The sequence below is a fragment of the Jaculus jaculus genome, chromosome 1 (genome assembly GCF_020740685.1).
Source record: "Jaculus jaculus isolate mJacJac1 chromosome 1, mJacJac1.mat.Y.cur, whole genome shotgun sequence".
NCBI classification, from domain to species: Eukaryota; Metazoa; Chordata; class Mammalia; order Rodentia; family Dipodidae; genus Jaculus; species Jaculus jaculus.
This window is the reverse complement of record NC_059102.1, coordinates 305,524,379-305,533,008: the sequence shown is the minus strand read 5'-3', so window position 1 is coordinate 305,533,008 and position 8,630 is coordinate 305,524,379. Positions and strand designations below refer to the sequence as shown.

Sequence of the window (8,630 nt, the reverse complement as noted above, 5' to 3'; positions counted from 1 at the left end):
ATTTTAAGACATTATCCAAATGGAAAGGGAATTTCTCTTTTAAGCATTTATTTTTAAATAGATTTATTTATTTATCTGCAAGGAGAGTGGGGATCAGGGAGGAGAGAGAATGGAAGCACCAGGGCCTTTGCCACTGCAAATGAATGCCAGACACATGTGCCACTTTGTGGGGGTACTAAGGAACCAAACCAAGGCCATCAAGCTTTGCAAGCAGGTGGGCTTTAATCACTGAGCCATCTCTCTAGCTCTGTGGGGAAAAATTTCTATTTTCTTTTTTTTTTTTTTAACTGAGCACTAAAAATTTAATTTAGGAAGAATTATTTAAAATAATGACATCCACAGAATACACTCTGGCATTGACCAACATAAAATTTACTTAAAACTTGTATTTTATATATGCTCAACTCTTTCTCATCCTAACACTCAATGATTACAAAGACTGAACTGAACTTAAAAGACTTTAAGCAATTCTTTTAGGCAGTATCTCAGAAATAACTTGCAAATACAAAACATTTATACCAGCAAGGTAATTACAAACACTTGTAAATGGCACTGAAGGACCGGCTTGGAAGGCTGGCTACATGGGCAGATGCATATCATCTGAGAGTACACACTCAGCAACGCTTCTCCCAGCTTAAATGCCACTCATTCTCTTAGGCGAGCTACAAAGCAACTGCAGGCTCATGAATGTCACTCCATATGCAGCAACTTAACATATATATATTCTAAGAAAGTACTTGAAGACACATGCAAGTGGAAATGTGCCCCGTTCAGAGCAGGGCGTCACAAGAGCCCCCTGTCTCCGGCCAGCTCCCTGGGGCCACTGAGTGGTTCCTGCTCTTAGAAAGACAAGATGGTCTTGGTAATGGTCTCCACAGACTCCCAGATCTCATCCTCCTTGATCACGAGTGGAGGGACAAGCCTGATGATATCGCCATGGGTTGGTTTGGCCAAAAGCCCATTATCTTGGAGTCGCAGACACACCTTCCAAGCATTGTAATCTTTGGTTTCTCTAATAACCATGGCATTGAGCAATCCTTTTCCTCTCACAGCAGTCACAACATCAGAGGGCAGCTTCATGAGCTCATTTCTCAAGATGGAGCCCATTTTGTCTGCATTGGCAGCAAGATTTTCTTCTTCTAAAACCTCAAGAGCTGTGATGGCCACTCGGCAGCCTAGTGGATTCCCACCATATGTTGACCTATGTTCACCTGGTTTGATGGTCAGCATTATCTCATCATCACACAGCACTGCTGATACAGGGTATAGTCCACCAGAAAGAGCCTTTCCAAGAAGAACTGTCAGGTCTGGCATTTTCATGATCAACAGCCAGCCATCTACTAGTTCTGGCCAATCCCATCTGTATTTCATTAGCAATAAACAGGACCTGGTGCCTGGTGCAAAGTTCTCACACTCCCACTAGGTAGCCTGGATCTGGAACAACAACTCCTACTTCACCCTGGATTGGCTCCCCACCATGAAGGCGGCAACATTTGGATCCTGAAGGGCACGCTCAAGTGCAGGCAGGTCATTATATGGGATGATTTCAAAGCCTGGCATAAAGGGGCCAAACCCATCATAACTGGTTGGGTCTGTAGAACTGGAGATAGCAGACAATGTTCTGCCCCAAAAGTTTCCGGCTGCAAAAATAATCTTTGCTTTGTACTTCTGAATGCCTTTCATAGTGTAGCTCCAGCGACAAGCAAATTTACAAGCAGTCTCTCCAGCCTCCACTCCTGAATTCATAGGAAGAACTTTCTGGTAGTTGAAAAGTTTAGTGATGTACTCCTCGTATTCACCAAGTACATTATTGTAGAAAGCCCGGGACGTCAAGGTCAACTTGTCCACTTGGCTCTTCAGAGCATTCACAATCTTGGGATGGCAATGCCCTTGGCTGACAGCACCGTAGGCACTCAGGAAGTCAAAATATTGTCTGCCTTCAACATCCCACACATAAATACCTTTTCCTCTCTCCAGAGCTACAGGTAAAGGATGGTAATTGTGTGCCCCATACTTAGACTCCCGTTCAAAGATGTAATCCGAGGACAGAAGGCCTTGCACTGTCTTTTTTTTTCAAATTTTATTTATTTATTTATTTATTTGAGAGCGACAGACACAGAGAGAAAGACAGATAGAGGGAGAGAGAGAGAATGGGTGCGCCAGGGCTTCCAGCCTCTGCAAATGAACTCCAGATGCGTGCACCCCCTTGTGCATCTGACTAACGTGGGACCTGGGGAACTGAGCCTCGAACCGGGGTCCTTAGGCTTCACAGGCAAGCACTTAACCGCTAAGCCATCTCTCCAGCCCTGCACTGTCTTTTTAATTGCAACAGATGTGGCAGAAGCTGCGGAAGAACGGAGTGCCCAACAAAGAACAGCAGCGGTGTGCACGGGAGCCAGCTTGCCCAACATCGTGGAGGTGTTTCAGGAGTGGAAAAGCACAGACCACTATTCTTTTTTTCCCACGATTCAGAGAATTCAGATTGGTAACCAAGTCCAAGGACAGTTTCCAGAGGGCCCAATAATTCCTGACGCCTTCTGGGAAGCAGCCCAAGCCCAGCGCTGCCACGGAACACAGAGCAGAATTTCCATTTTCAAGTCCTTAGTGTGCATGTGTGTGTACATAACCATATATTATACATACAAACATATACATGATTGTGTACATTCAACTAGCTTGCATATCTTTTTTTCAAGGGGGGGGGGAGGTATCTCACTCTAGTCCATGCTAACTTGGAACTCACTCTTGTAGCCCAGTTGGCCTTGAACTCACTGCAATTCTCCTACCTCAGCCTCCCAAGTGCTAAGATTATAGACATGAGCCACCACACCACACAGCTGCTATGATTAAAACATAGCATATGAGGGCTGAAAAGATGGCTCAGCAATTAAATGTACTTCCCATGAAAGCATGAGGGCCTGAAGGGGAATGAAACTATGCAAGTTTGGATCTCCAGATCCTACATAAACAGCTAAGGTATGCATGACCATGAGCACCTGTAACCCCAGTCCTGCAAAGGGAAGCAGAGGCCAGGGAATTGCATGATATAGCAAGAGAACAGTAAGCTCTAGTATCCATGAAACACTCTGGCTCAAAACGAGAATAGGTGGAAGAGTGATGGAGTGGACACCCAACATTCTACTCCAGGCACCGCAGGCAAATGCCTTCCATGGCAGGCAAGTGAATGGAGCAAGGGCACTACACACATACATGTACACACACACACATACCCACACACATGCGCATGCGCGCGCATGCAAATATATATACACAAGCAAATGAAAGTAATCCATAGGCTGGAGGATGAGTCAGCAGTTAAGTGCACTTCCTGCTCAAGCATAAGGACCTGAGGGGCCTGAGATTATCTGAGTTTGAATCTCCAGAATCCACAAACGCAGCTGTGCATGGCCACACACATCTGTAACCACAATCCTATAGGGAGCAGACACCAAAGAATTGCTAGAACTTGTGAATCTAAAGATCTAGAATCAGTAAAAATAGATGGGAGCATGATGGAGGGGGATACCCAATGTTCTCCTCCAGACCCCTGAGGCAAATCCATGGAGCACCACACATACATGTGCATATACCACACACACAACACCATAATCCACATTTTAAAAAAGTAATACAGGGCTGGAGAGGATGGCTTAACAGTTAAGGTGCTTGCTTACAAAGCCTAATGACCTAGGTTCAATTCCCCAGTACCCATGTAAGCCAGCTACACAAAGTGGCACATGCATCTGGAGTTCATTTGCAGTGGCTGTTGGCTCTGGTGCACCCATAGCATACTCATTCTCTCTGATTGCAAATAAATAAATGAAATATTAAAAATAAAAAAGCAATACATGTAGTAATGGGCATATTTATCAATTTGATGATCACGTGCACTTTACAAGTATTCTCGTATGTCAAATTAAAATTTAAATTGTATTGATTAAATCACTTTTAAATATACCTCAATAATCCACTAAGCAACAAAATTACAAGAGAAAAAGTCACTTTGGTAAACATAAAGGTAAAGATGGGAAGACAAATCAGCAGCTATCCTAAGTTGTTGACTTGGGTGGCAGACCATGGTGATGTGGACACAGTCATGGCACATGGAATGAGACAAGAACAGAGACTTGGCAGCTGGGCAGCTATGCAGATGCTCGTGACACAGGACTGAGTGGAGTCTGGTGAGTTCCCAGATTTCTGGTCTAAGAAAATGGGGTAGGTGGTAGCACTGCAGGCTGAAGTTGCTGGGAGCACACAGAATATCACACGTAGAGCTTTACAGTACACTGGAACTCAACACCAGCCTGAGGAGAAAGGAACAGAGCTAGACTAAGAAGTGGACCAATGATGCCATCCCATTGATATGTGCAAAAAGAATTCTAGGGGCATTGTCTTCTGCAGTCACACCATGGCAAGAATAATGCCCCTGTTTCTTAAGATAATACTGATGAAGTTTCTGTGAATAAAATCAACTTGAGGAAGCTGTCTCTGCTTGCTTTTCTCCATCCAGACTGCAGCATTCACACCCCTGTGAGTAGTGCTTACACCATCACCAGGGCCTCCTATGGAGTTGCTCCCATGTGTAGGCAAAGATTCTCTACATTTCAGCTAAATAAATGCTTCAAACAGCAACCATTTATACTCCTGCAGTTAACACAGTGCCTAACACGTAGTTCAAACTCAACACACATTGAAAAGAATTAAGATTAAGAAATAATACACACTAAACTATAATTTACTTGTGATATCAATACAATGCATAAATTTTACCTAGCCTACATAATATCCCAAATAAATCCTATCCATAGGCTCCTATGACTGATGGGATATGATATAAATTCAATTTATCAGACATTTTGGAATCTGGGATTTTCAGGCTTGGTTTTATTTTTTGTTTTTGTTTTCAAAGAGACACACAGAGAGAGGTTGGGCATAGTGGTGCACGTCTTTAATCCCAGCACTTGGGAGGCAGAGGTAGGCGGATCACCATGAGTTTGAGGTCACCCTGAGACTACATAGTGAATTCCAGGTCAGCCTGACTAGAGTGAAACCCTACCTCAAAAGAAGAGAGAGACATGGAAAATGCAAATAAAAAAAGAGAGAGAGAGAGAGAGAGAGAATTGCAGCCATTGCAATCAAAGTCCAGATGCTTAAGCCACCTAGTGAGCATGTGTGACCTTGATCTTGCTTCACCTTTGTGCGTCTGGCCAAAGTGGGATCTAGAGAGTTGAACATGGGTCCTTAGGCTTCACAGGCAAACACCTTAACTGCTAAACCATCTCTCTAGCCCCCCCTCCTTTTTTTTGGTTTTTCGAGGTAGGGTCTCACTCTAGCTCAGGCTGACCTGGAATTCACTAGTCTCAGGGAGGCCTCTGCCTCTCGAGTGCTGGGATTAAAGGTGTAGGCCACGATGCCCAGCTCCTTGTTTTTGTTTTATTGGTTTTATTTTCAAGATAGGGTCTCACTCTAGCCCAGGCTGACCTGGACTTCACTATGTAGTCTCAGGGTGGCCTTGGACTCACAGTGATCCTCCTACCTCTGCCTGTCCAGTGCTGGGATTAAAGGCATGTGCCACCATGTCCAGCAGGATCTGTTTTTTTTTTTTTTTTTTTTGTTCATTTTTTATTTATTTATTTGAGAGCAACAGACACAGAGAGAAAGACAGATAGAGGGAGAGAGAGAGAATGGGCGCGCCAGGGCTTCCAGCCACTGCAAACGAACTCCAGACGCGTGCGCCCCCTTGTGCATCTGGCTAACATGGGACCTGGGGAACCGAGCCTCGAACCGGGGTCCATAGGCTTCATAGGCGAGTGCTTAACCGCTAAGCCATCTCTCCAGCCCAGGATCTGTTTTTTTAAACATCTTTGAAGTTTTGCCCATTTTCTCCTCTTCTCTTTCACATTCTAAGCCACAGAGCTATCACAATCCTTTAAAATTCTCAAACACGTGAGATTCATTCTGGTTTTGGGGGGTGCTTTCCACAAGATGCTCCCTGTGCTTGGGACATTCTTCACCTTGTTCAATATGATGCAAACAAACTGCTTCCCTTTCATCCAAACATGTCTCTACCACATCCTGCCAGGTCTACATGAATGATCACATGCACACTCATGTATACACAAGTGCATGTCACTTTTAGTGATGGTTGCTTGTGATTTTTTTTTAATTTTCTAATAGGACTAAATTTATTCAATACCATAGTAAAGATTTTGATTATAAGCATTCAACAGTGTAAAAAGTATAAAACAGATTTGTAGGTTTTCAGTATATTAATACAAAGTGCTTGGCTTCATACAGTAAATCCCATAGGTAGGGAAGGGGAGGAAGAACACTGTGGTAGAGATCTAGCAATAAATAAATAAATACAGAAGTAGAGATGGTCTGTCATAGAATATTCTACCACCGAATCTGCAGCAGACATGCACCAAAAAAATCCAATTTCAAAATAACTCAGGAGAGGGATAACAGCTGGACTCTTATGTTCCACATCCAGCACAACAAGAGAACAGGCTGACTCAGTGCATGTGGTGACTTCAACTAGGTCAACTTCAACTATTCAAAAGGAATAAATATAAAATGTTTAGACTAAGAACCATAAAACTATTATAATACTATCCAACTTTACAAATCCAGTTTTCAAAATGAGCATGGTTATGGTATCTCAAGGCAGGTGCATGTTCCTCCATTAACATGAGATGTCTGAAGAGGCACAGTTGTTCTTCCTGGACTTTTACAAAAGAGATAATCAGAGAACTTTGGTTTATGTTCAACTGAGCAGTGTCTGGTGTGAACGCAGACATGAACATATACATGCTCAGCATATCTCAGTGTTCAGAAAGCCCAACTCAAAGAATCCAAACTAACTGACACACCTCTTTTCTTGTAGTCACCTTTAAATGGAATGAAAAGAAGAAAAAAAAAACCTTAATAAGTTACAAGTTAAACAGATAGTCTACTTTGTGTAGGATAAAACCTCTACAAAGGTTAACTGAGCTCATCCAGAGCTAAAATTGAACTGTGCAGATTTCAATGAAGTCCCCAGACAGTCGTGTAACATCAACATCAATTATTTACATACCACAAGCCCCCAAGAACCATCCACCCATGTCCTGTCCAACCCAAAGACTTGTCCTAGAATCTACTTAGCTTGTTTAGCATTTTGCTGTGATGGGGCTTGAACAGGAGGGTGTCAAGGAGGACTTCTCCAAGGTTGCCCTGGTAGACGATCCCACAACATATATTCTGTCTTTTCTAGTATGTGAAATCAAAAAAGGAAAAACAAAACAAAAACCTTGGTTATTCTATTAGAGCTGGATGCCATTGTCTGACTGGGTACCATGACATGGAGACTCGGGTAGAGAGGCACTGGAGTTGGTACTGTGAACATCAGAATTGTGGCATTCAAATTTCTTCTATGGTTTACTGATCTGGTTGCTTATGATCCTGATACCAGACAGAGGTTTTACTTGCTTTGGTTCCAGCGTTACTTTTACACTGAGTCCTGCCTTTGTACCTACCCACCACATGATTATAGGGTGTTTGTTTGTTTGTTCTTTTTGGTTTTTCATGGTAGAGTTTTGCTCTAGCTCAGCCTGACCTGGAATTCAGTAGATAGTCCCAGGCTGTCCTCAAACTCACAGTGGTCCTCCTACTCTGCCTCCCAAGTGCTGGTATTAAAGGTGTGTCCTAACATGCCTGGTTGTTTTTGTTTGTTTGTTTGTTTGGTTGGTTGGTTGGTTGGTTGGTTGGTTGGTTGGTTGGTTGGTTTTTCAAGGTAGGGTCTCATTTTAGCTCAGGCTGACCTGGAATTCACTATGTAGTCTCAGGGTGGCCTTGAACTCACAGCAATCCTCCTACCTCTGCCTCCTTTCTATTTTTATAAATACATTTATTTATTTGAGAGAGAGAATGGGCGCACCAGGGCCTCCAGCCACTGCAAACAAATTCCAGATACATGCACCCCCTTATGCATCTGGCTTATGTGGGTCCTGGAGAATCGAACTGGTATCCTTTGGCATTGTAGGCAAACACCTTAACCACTAAGCCATCTCTCCAGCTCCTCCTTTCTATTTTTAAGTTGATCATCTCAGGTATTTTGTTGTAGTAATTGAAATCTGACTAATATGAGCTTTCACCAAGTCATGAGGCATCAGACCCCATGAATAACCATGGTGTATTTAACAGTATCTGTGTGACAGTTAATCTTTGTGGTCTACTGTATTTTGGCTCACCTGAGAGACACATCACTGGGCATGACTGTAAGGGTGCTTCTAGAGAAGTGGGAAGATACTCTGGTTGTGGCCAGCACCATCTCATTGACTGGGGCTGCAAAATGAATAAAACAGGGAAAGGAGGGAGGAAGCCAGCTCATCACTGGCATTCATCTCTCTGCTTCCTGGCTGTGGACACAATGTGACCTCAACCACTGCCACACCTTCCCCACCATGAGGAACTGCATCCCCTCAAACTATGAAACAAAATAAATAAGCCCTTCCTTCCTTTTTTTTTTTTTTTTTTGTTTTTCAGTTTTTCGAGGTAGGGTCTCACTCTAGTCCAGGCTGACCTGGAATTCACTATGGAGTCTCAGGGTGGCCTCGAACTCACAGCGATCCTCCTACCTCTGCCTCCTA

General features: G+C 43.3%; 1 pseudogene; it reads right to left on the bottom strand.

Moving 5' to 3' along the window:
* Positions 1 to 805: 805 nt before the first annotated feature.
* On the bottom strand, positions 806 to 2,489 carry LOC101593700 (annotated as a pseudogene).
* Between the last annotated feature and the right edge of the window lie 6,141 nt (positions 2,490 to 8,630).